The sequence below is a fragment of the Tursiops truncatus genome, chromosome 13 (genome assembly GCF_011762595.2).
Source record: "Tursiops truncatus isolate mTurTru1 chromosome 13, mTurTru1.mat.Y, whole genome shotgun sequence".
Classification (NCBI taxonomy): domain Eukaryota; kingdom Metazoa; phylum Chordata; class Mammalia; order Artiodactyla; family Delphinidae; genus Tursiops; species Tursiops truncatus.
This window is the reverse complement of record NC_047046.1, coordinates 42,822,010-42,838,419: the sequence shown is the minus strand read 5'-3', so window position 1 is coordinate 42,838,419 and position 16,410 is coordinate 42,822,010.

Here is a 16,410-nt window from a genome sequence, read left to right as displayed (position 1 = left end):
ACCTCTTCTTGAAGCTATCTCTTCATACCGGTTCTACATTTCTCTCAGAAGCCTTCATCACCATTTGGGTTGCAAATGAGCAATACCATATGATTTAACAACCTTTTTAACATTTGATCCAATATACCTACCAAAGAAGCATGATATTGTTTCACCCTGAAAAATATCTATTCCCTAAAAGGTATGTGAAAACCTCCTGGTTCCTAGAGGGATTTAAGCAACAAATTGCACACAGCACACAAAATAAGCATTTAGAGAAAATTCTCTAGAGCTTGAGTGCCCTTTCGACTGGACATATCAAAGCCTAAATGTGTTCCTCTTACACTGTCGTCTTGCTCCCTCAAGCAGAAAGGCTCCTGAGGTTGTCTTTTCTCTGTAAATTGCTAAAAACTTCAAGTAAATGACAGTAGGAGCCAGCTGGGAAAAGCTTTTGAAATTTTTGCCCAAAAGTTTTTCTTAGAAACTGGCTTGCTTTGAAAAATTAATCCCAGTTCCTGAATAGTGTAATTCACCCATTAATTGTATTTTTCAGTTTTATTGTCATTCACAGGATTGAGGCAGGGTAAGTGCCACACTGAGGACAGGGGAATCAGCTAAAAGGGTTAATGGGCCAGTTGGATGGTTATTGCCACAGAACATGCTTGGAAAGATAGAGGCATGGCTGGAAAGGAGATTTGCACTTACCCGGGTGCGGTAGGAACACAATCTGCGCATTGTATGTTTTTCCATCCAATATTTTCCTTACTGTAAATCGATGCTAGATCTGAGAATTATCTGCTAGTAGGACAACTTACTGAAGTTAATAAATCGTCATTTCTTTCATGCTGAACCGTAAAATATAAACATTTTGATGAGTTTTTCAAGTATCTATTATTATGACTATACCCAAAAGCAAATTTTCATTATCTACATATTCAAATATGTGAACGTCCTTTGTCTGAAGTCTTTTTGAAATCCTGGTCTATGAGATGTGTTAGTATTTAACATATTTTTTGAGATCCACTTTTAAGGGAAACTTGGTAGATCTTTTGTTAGAGCTACATTTCTAGTAACTTAAGAACTGATTACCCCCGGGAGGGAGCATTCGGACTGACTGATAAACACGTTGCAGGTGACTTTCGGATTAAATCTCATCCTGGGACAGAAAGCTCCTGTTTATATTTTTAATTAAGTGCAGGCTTCTGTCCTTTATATGAACCTGAGCGGTATCATGTAGCAGGAAGTTTCAGCTGAGCAGCGTCCAGAGTATTTTTCACACAGTTCCACTCTGCAGACAAGACAGAGAATTAACACAAGGTGTGATTTAGCCTGTGGCCTGTGCATAGTGTCTTTAAACTCCTTTGTGGCATTTTTTTTCATTCCAGGACCTTAGGCAAACAGGAGAAACTAGATAAAATATTAAGAAAAGCAATACCACCATGCCCGAATCTCATTCATTTATTACTCTCTTGATGAACATACTAAGTGTGAGCAGCCGAATCCAGCACCTGGGAGACATAGAGATGCAAAGATAAAGCCCCCGCCCTCGAAAGTGTATCATCCAGGAGGGTGGGCAAGTCCAATACCCTCCTCACAGAAGTACACACACTGCTTTGTGCCGTCTAGCGGCTCAGAGATGGAAGGAATCACTCTCCTACCATCAGAGGATCAGTCCTCTGAGAAAAATTGCTCTGTCCTTCATCTGCTGTTGATTTCTTTTAAAAGAGCCCTTTTAGCTGAATCCCTCAGAATACACTCACTGTCTGGCTCTGATTCCTTTCTCTTCCCTTTTTTTCTTTTTGACAGTCTTTCTCTTCCAGCCACCCTTCTGGCTCATACTTAACTCCTAAGGAGGCTAATTCCAAACACTACCCCGATTTTTCTCCTAAATTCCACCTCGTCATTTCCTGGTTATCTCAGTCAGCTGTTGCCTTAAACTCTTCAGTTCATGGAGCTGAGAAAAAAGTCATGATCACTGCACACCGAACCTCCACCTCCCCGCCTTTGTGTATTATTTCTGTTATGGCCATGACTGTCTTTCTGCTCATCCAGGCTTCCGAGTGGAGCTTCATCTTAGACTCTTTTTCTCCCAACTTCCCTCCCCTCCCGCTTCTCCATCAGTCAGTTGAAAAGGCCCTCTTTACCCAGCTCCAGTATGTAGCTGACCTTCCCACTGCACGAGACATCCTCGCTGCCCAAAAGGATGTAGTCAGTCATCATGCCCTCCGTGCGCAGTGCCCGCCCCCACTAATTCATTTATCAAATATTTCCTGGGTGTCTATTATATGCGAATCATCACGATGCGTTGAGGATACAAAAATGAAAAAAGAAACTGGAAGAGTTTCTTAGAAGACAAGAATTCTTTCTAGTGAGAGAGGCAATTAATTAAACTTTTTTTTTTAATCTTCCCGGACCGGGGCACAAACCCGTGTCCCCTGCATCGGCAGGCGGACTCTCAACCACTGCGCCACCAGGGAAGCCCTAGATTACAGGTTTTAAGGGTAGAGAACATGCCTCGGTGTCTTTGAACTCACTCTAACACTTGTACCCAGGTTAATTTTGTGGTAGGCTAAACAATGGCCCCAAAGATGTCCAGAACCAGTGAATATGCTACCTTACATGGCAAAAAAGACTTTACAGATGTGACCTTGAGATGGGGAGATCATTCTGGATTATCCAGTTAATTTGTGATTACTCTGATAATCACAAAGCTCTTCATAAGAGGGAGGCAGGAGGGTCAGAGTCAGAGGAGATGTAGGGACAGGAGCAGAAGTCAGAGCAATGTGACTTTTAACTGTGAAGATGAAGGCGGGTCCACGAGCCAAGGAATGTAGGCAGGCACTGGAAGCTTCAAAAGGCCAGGATTCTCCCTGAGAACGTTTAGAAGCCATGCAACTCTGCCTGCACATTTTAGATCTCAGAACCGTAAGATAATAAATTTGTGTTGTTTTAAGCTACCGAGTTTGTGATAGGTTGTTACAGGAGCGATAGGAAACTAATACAAGGTTTAATATTCGTCCATGTTGTGTAGGTCATGACATGATTTTTAGTATTTTCTTCTATATTAGCATGACAGTTGTAGAAGCATTTTAAAGAATTTTTGTATAGGGAATTCTAAGTGTAACAACCACTAGATCATGCTGGCTTGAAAAAGTAAAGCAAATGCAAAATTTTCATCACACAAATTTTAGTCATCAAAGAGGATTAGAAAAGAAGACTGATGAGAAGTTCCAGATGTTGTGATAAAGCTACTTTCTTCAACTAATGATATCCTTTACTTTGGAAGATAATTTCAAGAAAAATTTCTCTGGGTGCAATTGTCAGAAAACGTGAAATTTTACTAAAGTTCCCACAAAATACCATCCTACATTTATCTGTAACTAGCTCTGTAATTTAGAGTGTGAAGATAATATTTCATGTGCATTGAAAATCTCTTAATGTTTTCTGAGAAGAGAGTCCATAATCCATTTTGATAAGTTTTGGTAGACAGTGAGGGTAAACATGGTATCGAATGCAAACATTGGTGGCAGAGGTCAGGACGGTCCCCAGAGCACACCCAGAGGCTTTGCCACTAGCAGGTGGTGGAACAAATACTTGGGGAAACTCAAGCCTGTATCGGACATCGGTCTAGGAACTGAGCTACGCTGAATTTAGTCCTAACTTTAAATGACCTGTACTGATGCAAGGTTCACAAATACAGTCCATCCTCATTATTTTGAGATTCTAAATAATGTAAATTTGCCTACTTGCTAAAATTTATTTGTAATCCCCAAATCAATACTTGTGGCACTTTGACAGTCACACGCGGACGAGAACAGAGTGGCAAAACTTTGTGTCACGCAATGCATACATTCTCAGCTGAGGTCAAAGAAGGCCATACTCTGCCTTCTTGTTGCAGCTCTCTGACAGAGGTGACCAGAGGATGGAGACTGTAGCGGGCGGCGCACTGCAGTGCCGGATGCTCTGGCTCTGGGGCCAGTTGGATGAGGACTGAATCCCCACTTTGGCACCTGTTCTGGGGCGGCCTCAAGCAAGCCACTGAACACCTCCAGAGGACCAGACTCTGGTCCAGCTGGCCTGTGTACCACACTCTAGTACCCTGTTTCTCACTTGTACCAACAATAGTGAACAAAATAATGAATGCCTTCTACCACGTTGTACTGTTTTCTGTCTTCATATGAGCAAGATACATTATTTACTTATTTGTTTTTAGCAAGTTACAAATTTTTCTACGGTATTACATTTTAGACACGTGGACTTAAAAATATACAGAATTCATAGAGATGTAATGACCTTATCACTCCCCACTTTCCCCAAAGAAGTTTATTTCTTTGTTGCGATAAGAATCTCCAAACCAAGGCTCCCTCCTCTCCTATCCACAGCATTGTCTATTATGAAACAGAATTTTTGTTCCCAAGACTCACTCAACAGGATTGATTAGGCACTGTGCTGAGTGCTGTGGAAGATCCAGATAAGGAAGGTATCTCTCCTTCTTACCAAAACATGGGAGGAAATTAAGTGAACATAGAGAAAAGAAAAAGAAAACGATATGATCAAATAAATACAATTATATTGAAGTCTATGTGTTTAGTCTCTAACTTAAAGCATTCCAAGAGTCTGTCAATCAGAATTTTAGCCATTTGGAATTTTCCTTATTTCCATCCATTTTGTAATTAAAATTACCATAACGCCTCTCGTTTCTGTCAATGTGATGGGTTCTGAACATTGGTAAAGATGAAGAAAAAAACCACCACTGGCGCCACCAACAACTATTAAAAAATTTGTTCCAAAGTTTCCATACAAGTGAGTCAATAAACTCTAGCTTGGTAGGTTAAATGAACCATGTGAAGCTATAAATTCAGAATTTTATGCACCTCCTAAGAACATGGTATAAACATAGATGGACTGCCTCTTCCAGTACAGTGAGAACTCCTTGATCAATGTCTGCAGTTATGCTCTGTATTAAGGCCACTAGAGTCTGTTTGATGAATCACTGCTCCTAAGGGCTAAATGTATGGATGGCTAAATGATTGGCTCCCCTTTCTGTTCACCTCCTTCCCCCTCATTGGCGTGTAGTTCTCGTCTCCTTTTCCCATTCTGTGCAGAAAATATGGAACAACCTCTGTACTAAGTTTTCTCTCAGACACCTGATTGGCCTGATTGTGGGTGAAAGAGCGATTGGTGCCTAGGACTCAAAGCTTACACATAGGATTCACATCCTCAATGGAATCACATTCGCAAGACCCCAAGGTCATGTGCAGGGAAGCATGGAGTCCCTTGTGTTAACTGCAAACAGGATGTCTATTCTGGGTTTGCTCTGCTAAACACAGACAAAAACCTCACTGGCTTTAAACAGGAGTCAGCACAGGACTGCAGGCCTGGGGACAGCGTCTGTTCATTCTGATGTCCTTGGCATTCGGCTCTTGGTTGCCACACCGACCGACCCACACCTATCCCCAGGTTCACCTATTGGTCAGGTACCAAAACATTCCAAGCATTCTTGAGACTTCCTCTTTTGAAAATAATTTTAAAATGGAACCTTCGAGGCCTATGAAAGCTGAGCCTACTAAAGTGAACCAGTATTGCACACACATGCCTTCATTAAAAACAAGCTGGCCCCTTAAATTAAATAGGGCAGTTACTGCTACTGCTTCTGAATTGTCCCATATCAGAAAGAGCCTAAAATGTCTAATTATGTCATTTAACTAAACTCTCAGGAATTTAATCCTTTTCAAATAGAGCCTATTGTCTTGAAATTGCACATTTAGTTAAGGGACCTGAGTCCTTTTACCAGAGTACTTCATGAATATTGAGAAATGTCAGATTCAATAATTTATCACCCGGATACCGCGTGCGTTGAAGTTGAGGACACGGTAACAGTGGTAATGACACGGTGAATTATGTTACCATGGCAGGACAGCCTCCAGCAGCTACTTGGCTTTCAGCTCTGTAGACTTCACATCTTTATCAAGACCTGGGTCAGAGGGACGTGGTGTTGGCACACGTGTTAAAATTGTTTGCTCTCATGGAATTTTATAATTGGCTCCTTGGATACAGACATCCATGACGATCTTTTAGGTACCATAAGAAATCCCTGAATATGACAGATCTTTAAATATTTAGGTGTTTTGTAATTAATTTTAGTCATCCTCACACTGTACATTTGAAAAGAGTGTTTTCCAACTCTGAAAGGACACAAAAGAAGTTTTGTACTTGTGAGAGTAGGTAAGTATGTGGAAGAGCTACTTCATCGTTAGTAATTGATGCCTAGTAAATGAGATGTTTCAGGTTTGTTAGAAACAAAAAAATCACCCCTGGTATGGTCTAATTTTACATGTTATCGTGGTGCAATAATCTATGTTCCCATGAATTCTACCTAAAAAAGGATAAGTGAAGTAAATTTGTAAGAATGTCAGACCATTTGGTCAGATAGGATGTATTTTCTCAATATTGAATCAGGGGCTGAGAATGAATGATTAGATACGATCAGTTGGCAGCCTGGAGTTTGTTTTCTCCTTGCTTCTTTGGTGTCCTTCTGGAAATAAGGATTTCTCTGTGTGTGTGTGTGTGTGTGTGTGTGTTCTTTGCATCTGTAAAGTTTTGGAAATTTAGTACGCTTGCTATCTATTGGGACAAGTTTGTATGACAAATATGAATCACCCAGTGAAGATTCTTGCAACTAATGAAATGTATCAGCAAAAAAAAAAAAAAAAAAGAAAGCACCTCTCACAAGAGCTGCAATATATGCTAGTCAGAGAGGCAGTTGCTGCACCAATTTGGGGACACTTCATTTTTATTTATCAGTGATCCACAGTCTATACTGCCCAGCTTTTAAAAATTAAAAAAAACATGGTGGGTGAACATTTTCTTTAAAGCATTGTTTTTATTACTTATATTCAATGACTAAGTTATAGCTATCAAATCATGTATTGCTGTACTCTCAGTATATAAATATATAAAATTTACTTAGCTATTAGATAGTATTATATATGACTATATTATACTATGCATACTATATAATATAGGTATATAATTATATATAAATTATGTATTATTATACATTAATGTTATTTATCTTATATTAGGATTTACTAAATCTTATATATTGGTATACTCTCTTCTAACCTTAGCAATATGTTAAAAAGCAGAGTGTAATAATTGTTGCTTATGCAAAGCTAGGAACAGAAAATAGCGTCTGTGTTTTGTACAAGTACCAACATCAGGACACAAACCACCCAATCCTATTACTCAGAGGAAGGCTGATAGCACTATTTGAATGTCAAGGTTGGGGGTGTAGAGGTGGAGGTCAGGAAGGTGGGAACGTCTTGTACTCATCATATCCCAGAGAAAGTCACAATTTGTCAGATGGAGAAAAGATAACATTAGTTGATTCCATTTTATTCATTTCTACAAAAGAACACACAAAAACTCATACCCCGCAGGCTTTTTTTAAAATGCCAATTTGTTACAAGTCAGTCGGATTAACTTGAAAGCATTTTTATAGTTTTGTCTTGTTTAAAAATTAGTACCAGTCATTAAAGACTCCATTGTTTACTGAATAGATAGTATACACGTGGATTCAGATATTTGGGGTAAATAATAAAGAAGAAAATGAGATGAATTTTAGAAAGGATCCTTCAAGCTAAGCTGGCCAAAATAAATTACAGTTTTCAAAATAACATACCTCTTGAGAGAAAGTTGCTTCCATGCTTCATAACTTAAGGATGTTAATCTCATAAACTTTCACACATTTGAAGGGAATGGTAAACAGCTAGGTGTCATATTCAAAAGTGCTAGGATAAAATATGAATATCTGTGTTCTATTCTTAACTTTGTTTCCAAATATGCTACCTTAGGTGAGACAAGTGGTTCTGTGTCGCAGTTATAACTCAGTTTCGACTTATCAAGGCTGAATTATACCTGCACCTCCTCATAGAGTTGTGGACACAACTGAGATTAGAAAAAATAAGACAAGATGAGATAATAAATGCGAACCCAGAGAAATAGAAAATATGATGGACTGCCCTGTATACAGGGGAAAAAAATAGATTTAGTCATGAAAAGTAAGTAAAACAGTGTCGAAAGATATACGAAGGTAGAAGCCACAAATAGCTTCCTGGGGAGGAGGAGGGAGCAGAAGTGGTGACTGAATCCCGGTCAGACCAGCAGTGGCTGCCCATTCTCCTTCCTGCAGCGCCCTCTCTGCATCAACCCTAGTCACCCCCTCTAAGTCGCCCCTAAGAACTTTTCTGTTTGGGCTCCTTCTTCCCTTTAGTCCCAGTGCTAGTTTTCCTGACTACCTGTCTCTAATGATGTCACCTCAGTGTGCCGTATAGTATAGTTGTTGACACTCTGGGCTACTCAGTCTGAGGGGGTCCGCTTCCCCACTGAGACCCTGTACCTGCCCTGCCCCTCGGCCGGGTGCTCCCCTTGTTCTCACCTAACTTGTTAACCCAGCAAGGGCATCATTCTCGGGGTGTGCTCATCTCCCGAGGAGATCGTGGAAAACCTGTGAACCTGGTCTCCACTCCACCTGGCTAGCCCTGTGCCTCCAATACTGGAGGCTCGAGTGTCCCCTGCTGATTGGAATACTCAGAACATTGTGAATTCCAGCTTCCTCACCCAGCTAGGTATTTACCTCCAAGTGCAAAGTTCCCATTGCCAGTGAGGAGGCCAGGTGCTCTTTTTGAGCTAGTCACCTGGTGATTCAAGGCAGTGCTTTTCAAACTTCACTGTGCTTATGGATTACTTAAATCTTGCTAAAATGTAGCTTCCGATTCAGTAGATCCTGGAGTGTGGCCTGAGATTCTTCATGTCTAATGAGTTCCCAGGTAACGACAATGAACTTGTCCCCTACACTTTGAATCTAGGCAGAGTTGGGTTGAACCTCTCAAACAGAAAGGGAGTCCCCTGTAGGAGCAGTAATTATGCTTCTCATGGAAAGCTGCCAGCCACTCATGCCATCAGTTGCTTTAGCAGGGTGTCGAGGCTGTATCTTAGTTACAGGTCACATGTAGGGACACCCAAGTCTGCAGCTTCAGCCTCTGCATCTCAGATGTCCCCTTACCGACTTAAACCATTTCATCAGCTATGGTAAATATTGCCACAAAGTTGCTAAGAAGAAGCCCTCTGGCATTTAGAGGCTCTGCCTTCAGTGCTTATCCTAAGTCCAACAGGAACGAGCAGATCATGAAATTGTTGTTGACAACCCTGGTCGTACAGCATCGCAAAGTGAGGGAACTGCCGACAGTTATGCCAGAAGGAAGGCTTGAAGGATGTTCTGCATCCAGGATTCAAACAACAAAGCTTCACTGCCGATTGCCAGAAGGCGGCAGGGACAGGGAGGTGAGGCTGGCACATTGCAACCCACAATGGAAGAGCTTTTCTTCTGAACAGAGACTTCACAAACTTTAGGAGCAAGAATTGCAAATAGCCTCTCAAAAGCCCAGCTGTAGCCCAATCAAAGAACAATCTTCACACTGGGCAATATGGAAATAGCTACTGAGCCGCCCTGTATCCTGACAGCCACGCTCATACGTGATGGTGAGCAGGAAAAGCATCATCTTCAAATAGAGGAGCTCTATTACCATGCAAATATGTAGATGCCCCACTGATAATCAAATCTGCCAGATATAAATGTATGTCCGGCAGGAAGAAGGCAAGTTGAGAGACTGTTTCCACTAATTGTGAAGATGTCTATAATTGACAGAGTTTTAGAATCATGAAAATATGGACCCCCCCAGTACTTCTATTATTATATTAATGCTGTCCATTATTTGTATGTCTTCAAGCAATGATGTCACTTTCATCTGAATAATACACAGTCCATTTTGTCCTGGTAGTTGATTTCTCAGCACTGTACGCATATGAGAAATGCAGATATTTCCATGGAAATACTGGTTTCTACACAGAGAACTAGGAATTAAATTTTTGGATTGAAAAAAATGCAATATCTAAAATTCACCGCTATATTTAGAGAATTACAACAATGAATTTCTTGAGCACCTGGTATGGGAGCGGCATTGTCTTAGGATAAATCTCACATTGCAAGTGTGATTCCTCACTTACCCTAGACTGTGTTCCTGTGCTCAAGGACAGTAAACACATCTGCATAAGCGTTTATCAAATAAGTTCGAATGTTTTAAGTATTACAAAAGAACTATAAAACGTGGATTGGACTTGTGCCCCAAAGGGTGAATGAAATATTGACATGTGTCAGTAAATGGAAAGCTAGGTAGAAAGGAGGCACAATTTTAGAAAAAAAAGAACAGGATCCAATTAGAAAAAGAGAAACTACTATGGTGACACAGGTGCTGGAAGAGCCGGGTAGCCCAGCAGTGGAGAGTGGGGCTCCAAGATCAGCGAGAGAGGAAGGGCACTGCCACCACCAGGGCTGAGAGGACAGTAATGTTACTGGAGCCCAGAAGCCAGGACCAGTCAGCAGATGCTGACCAGCAGAGGCTGGGACTGTGGGCGGGAGGAAGTGTGGGCGCACGGGAATGGCCCCATGGAGCTGGCACAGGAGCCTGCAGGGCGGTGGGGATGGGCGGTGGAGTAGAGCTTGCCTACTCTGCTCTTTTATTCTACAAACTTTCATCAGTACCTACCACTGGCCCAGCCTACCAAGGAGTACAAGAAAATCTGGGAAATTGTGTTTCTGGTTAACAGGGAACAAAGCAGGATAAGGATGGGGAATGAATCTGAGAGCAAGCAGGCATAGCTGGCAAATGCAAGGATTGCTGAAAACAAGGGCTAGTTGGGAATTTAATGCAATTCCAAGTTAAAAGTAATGCGATTTACCTGTAACACACGATGAGTTAGAACAAGTTCATGCTTTTCTTCACAGTTACTGGAGGACTAGAAATGAATCTTCATTAAACAAATGCATGAATGAAGGAATGGATGAGGTCAGGTAAATTGAATATGGAATCATATATTGGAACCACTTCTTGGAAAGTATTGAATGACAGGCTAAGGAGTTTGATGTTTACCTGGTAGGCAATAGGCCATTTAAGACTTCTATGCCTGGAAACATGATCAAAATTTTATGCCTCTTACTGAACAAATATAGAAGTAGGCTTATCATATTTAACCCAGTCAGGACTCGCTACATAATTTATGGATCTCGGTGCAAAATAAAAATGTGAGACCCCTTGTTGACACATTATTAAGACTTTTTAATAAAGATATAAAGCTTTTAAGACAGCAACAGCAGGGGATATGAAGCCCTTAAGGCTGATCTGAGCCCAGTGCGTTATATCAGATGCTTCTGAGAAATAAATTTACTGGGATTGATGTTAATTGTCAAACTTTTGGTAGATCATAGCTATAAGAGAGTTCTAAATATAATTTAAGATAACTATCATTATTTGATTTATTCTCAAAGAGACATTATCTTTTCTGGTATCAACTCTTTATGTGCCCAGTTAAAGTCACTAACATGTGAAAGGCGCTGTTGCTTAAGTTCCAGCCTGTGTTCTCATGCTTTATTGAATTCATCATTCTTGAAATAATTTATTTCGAACTTCTTCCTAGGCTGAAATAGAAAATATACTCTGCTATTTGGTATATCCGAGCTAGAATAGTATTCATTTTGTTGCAATTTTTGTCTGTCGGTGATCTCTTCAATCCCGGAAGTGGTTTTTCATGTATCTGCTTAATCTTTATTTCCTGTCTTACTTCTACTTGTTTTGCATTGTAACAATCTAAGACAGGTCTACCTAAAAGATCACAATGAATTAATATAGCAGGAATTTAGAAATCGGAGTCTAACTGCATATAGCTCCTAGGATCTCAACAGATGTTCTAGAGCAGCTGTCCCCAACCTTTTGGGCACCAGGGACTGGTTTCCTGGGAGACAATTTTTCCACGGACGGGGAGGGGGCGTGGTTCCGGCGGTAATTTGAGCGATGGCGAGCGGCAGATGAAGCTTCGGTCCTCGCCTGCCACTCACCTCCTGCTGTGCGGCCCGGTTCTTAACAGGCAGCAGACCAGGATCAGGGGTTGGGGACACCCTGTTCTAGAGTACATTCACTACCTTACAGCAGATTTATTGTCCTACTATCTGTATAATAGTTGGCATCTATAATCTATCATGACTTCATGCTTGGTGAAGAAGGAATGTTGATTTTGAATTTAGTATGAGAGTGGGAAGACTGGTCTTTTGGAAAAAAATTTTCTTTCATTCTGTTTTTTTTTTTAAATTTTTTTACTGAAGTATAGTTCATTTACATGTTGTGTTAGTTTCAAGTGTACAGCAAAGTGGTTCAGTTATACATATATATATATTCTTTTTCAGATTCTTTTCCATTATTGGTTATTACAAGATAATGAGTATCTTGTGTGATACAGTGGGTCCTTATTGTTTATCTATTTTATATATAGTAGTGTATATATGTTAACCCCAAACTCTTTAAAAAGTTACATATTTTCTTATTTTTCCATGTGAAGGACTTATAAAAGAAATGCTTAGAAGTGCTTGCAATTGTCTCACAAACATATCGAGCCAGCTAAATGGAGACAAGACTCTGTGGAATCATTGCTTCTTCGAACTATAAAGATATTTTAGGGGACTGCAAGGCATATTAGAGGGCATAACTGAGCCTGTGCTCTAGAGCCTGTGAGCCACAGCTCCTGAAGCCCACGCGCCTAGAGCCCATGCTCTACAACAAGAGAAGCCACTGCAATGAGAAGCCCACGCACCGCAACGAAGAGTAGCCCCCACTCGCTGCAACTAGAGAAAGCCCGTGCGCAGCAACGAAGACCCAAGGCAGCCAAAAATAAATAAGTAAGAAAATAAATTTAAAAAAAAAAGAGCCCTCACTTATATTATGATGAGAAGACCGGTGGTGAAAGAGTTCACAATAAATAAAGGTCCCAATTCCACAAATTAGTTAACTCGTATTCATTCATTTGCTCACTTGGCAAATATTCACTTAGCCCTTACAGAACTATAGAATTAGGCTGTCCTGACATCAAGAGCTTACAGTCTACTGGAGGATAAAAGTAAGTAATAAAAGTAAGCAAGGATTCCTGGTCATTATGGCAACTGACCTGATGTAAAAAAAAATTTTCTCTCCAACTCCAAACACAAAAAATATCAAATAAAATACAAGAAAAGCTTTCAAGGTTAGCATGAAACAATGGAAAACCTTTATATGCTAGAATCAAGGAGTAATTAAAAGTAAGAAATGTGAACAGGAGCTAAAGCTGATATCATTCTCATGTCCACATTTGAAGAACAATCCAGGCTATGAGGCCCCATGCAAACAAAAATATGGAATTACGGCCACGTTTGTGAAAGGGACCTGGAGGAACCTGGAAACTGCCCCAGAGTTGCAGCCTTAGCAAGTAAGCCAGGGGCCTCAAGAATAAAATTAGTCATGAAAAAAGAGAAAGGAATGTTATTTAAACTGACAGTATCCATCTTCAGCAGCAATGGGGGTTAGAAGACAATGAATTAGTCTCTTCAAAGTGTTGTGAAAATATAACTTTTATCCTAGAACTCTATCCTCAGCTAAACTATCATTTTAGATAGTTTAAATATATATAAAATAATAATATATAATAAATTTAAAATGAATATAAAATTTAAAAAATAAATATATTTTCAGGCATACAAAGACAGAGAGAATTTACTCCACAAAGGCCTTCAATGGAAGACTGAGATAACTTCTCTTTTTCTGGCCCAGGCAGCTGGGTGAATATTGTTTCCATCTACTGAGATACAGAATACAATAACTGTATGTTGACTTTTAGAGGTTTTAGAACATCTAAATGGAGATGTTCAGTAGATAAATGGAGCTGACAATTTTGCTAAGGATATAGATTTGAGATTCAGTGACATTTAAAAGATATTAAAAGATATGGGAACGGATGTGGTTGTCCAGGGAAAGAATTTAAAATGAGAATAAAAGAGGTAAGAACCCTAAGAACCCACCATTTAGAGGATGAGCAAAATAAGAACATGACAAAAGACTGAGAAGGATTTATCAGAGAAAAGGAAAACCAAAAGAAAATGATACCATGTGAACAAAAGGAAACAGAAGTGGACACGAGTAATAAATGTTGGAGATGTCAGAAATGTCAGAGATGAAATAAAATCAAGACTGAAAATCTTTCCACTGGATTTACCTAAAAGGAGATTTTTGATGATTTCGGCAAGAAAAGTCTTTGGAGTGGTGGAAACAGAAGACAGTTATAGTGAGTTGAGGACTGAATGGGGAGTGAGCAAATGAAGGCAAAGAAGGGTAGAGGGAATTTGATTTGTTTTGTTATAAAGTGGAGACTTCATCGCATTAAAATACTGACAGCAAGGATCTAATGGGAGACAAATAAGAGAGAACGAAAATAATCTGGGGACCCTGGAGGGTATGGGATCAAGAACAGCCTTGAAGAGTGAAGGGCTACTTCGTCCATCATGACAAAGAGAATGAGAATTGCATGGTTGCAGGTGTGTTGCAGAACTTTGGGAAACCCACGTAATGATGAGGATGTTAATCTGCAAAGTAAGAAATAGGGTGATGCTTTTTATCTTTGGATGAAGGAGCAGGTATGAAATGCCCATAATGAAGGATAAGAAAAGAACTGACGAAAGAAACCAAGAAGAATTTCCAGGCCCCCTGACAGCCGATTTGGGTTGGATACCATGAATTTGTGGTTGTGTGCTTGTGAAAGTAGGTATCTTACTTGTGCAATGTGCCTATTTGATGCATCTTCAGTTATCAGTCAAATGAAAAGGTAGAGAGTTGGATTGATCCTAGAATGTGGTTTTTACCAGATAGTTAAACAGAAAGGCAAGAGAACAGAGGTGTTAAGGCCATGATAAGAGAGGGTTTAAAGTGACAGACTATAGGGAAGTGGCACTAATTTACACACAGTATTCATTTGGAGATCTAAAAGGAGCAGAATATCTTTAGACTACGTTTTTAAACAATTTTTCACTTCTAATAAGAGAAAATAATGTTTCGTATGGTGTGACTTGGCATAAGTTTGTTCAGTGGTCAAAAACCACTTTTAGGAGTAAATGATTGAAAATGTATTTCATAAAGAAATTATCCTTGCCTCTTTTTATTCCTCTTATTTTCTCCAGATTAATTTCCACAAAATATTTGTATTGTCTTATTTTTTTGTCTATGGGATCTTATCATCACTCGATTATGTTCCTTACAGGGGCATGATTGAAGTTGAGGGAGAGAGAGGAACAGGCAGGAAAAGTTGGAGAAGGAATCATTTATGAGAGTCTTCTTTGCATGGAAGAGAGGGAAAATGGATCATTTTTAGAGTCCCCAAAGTAATATAATATGCAATAGTTATAACTTGCTTGTTTTCTCACAGATTATAAAAAAATCTGCTTTGAGTTTCAGATCATGCCCTAATGTTGCTGCAATAAAATGCTTGAGGGGAGGGCTTCCCTGGTGGCGCAGTGGTTAGGAATCCGCCTGCCAACGCGGGGGACACGGGATCGAGCCCTGGTCTGGGAGGATCCCACATGCCGTGGAGCAGCTGAGCCCGTGCACCGCAGCTACTGAGCCTGCGCTCTAGTGCCCGTGCTCAGCAACAGGAGAAGCCACTGCAGTGAGAAGCCCGCACACCACAACAAATAAAAATAAATAATTTTTTTAAAAAATGCTTGAGGGGCAGCGGGGCTTAATAAACTAAAAACTGGGTAGATATTCCCAACATAATCAAGTGACCTGTCAACCTACATGTATTAGGTTTAACACTCTAAAGCTCACTGTAACTACTCCTTTTTAAATTCTACTTTTACAGAGGGGTGCATAGGGCCTATAGAAAAATGGAGATAGGGTGTAGGACTAGAAACACTCAAAACAGTCCACTTTTTCATAAAAATAGATAAATGGAAAAGAAATATGTTGGGTACTAGCCCTGCTTTGAAATTGACAGAATTTAGTAGTTGAGTTCCTTGACCCTGTTACAAGAAGGCTTTTTTTATTTTTCTTTTATTTTTCTTTCTTTCTTTCTTCCTTTTTAAATTTCTAAAGAGGAGGAAAATGTCAGGTAGTGGTATGTTGTTACTGCCACAAAATATTATTAAAGCATAACTACCAAACCAGAAAGCATCACCCTGTAAATTTAATGCAGTGTCAGTTTTGATCTAGGTATTTTGCGCTCCAAAGAGATGCTTAATCTCCTAAACAAAAATGAACTGAATGGATTTCAAAAACAAAGTCTGTAGTGGTAAGATGTCAGTACAGTTTGCCAGCCAAATAAGCAACTAGAGACGTTCCCATAGGTGAGTATATGAATTTGTAACTTTGGTTGAACAATGAAAATATTGATTGGGTGGTGCAGTGATAAATGGTACCACTTTACCTTCAAGAGGCAATTAGAAAATTGGATCATGCTACTTGAATTTAAAGTTTCGAACATAGAAAATTTGGTCTTGACAATAACGGCAAAAATCAGAGG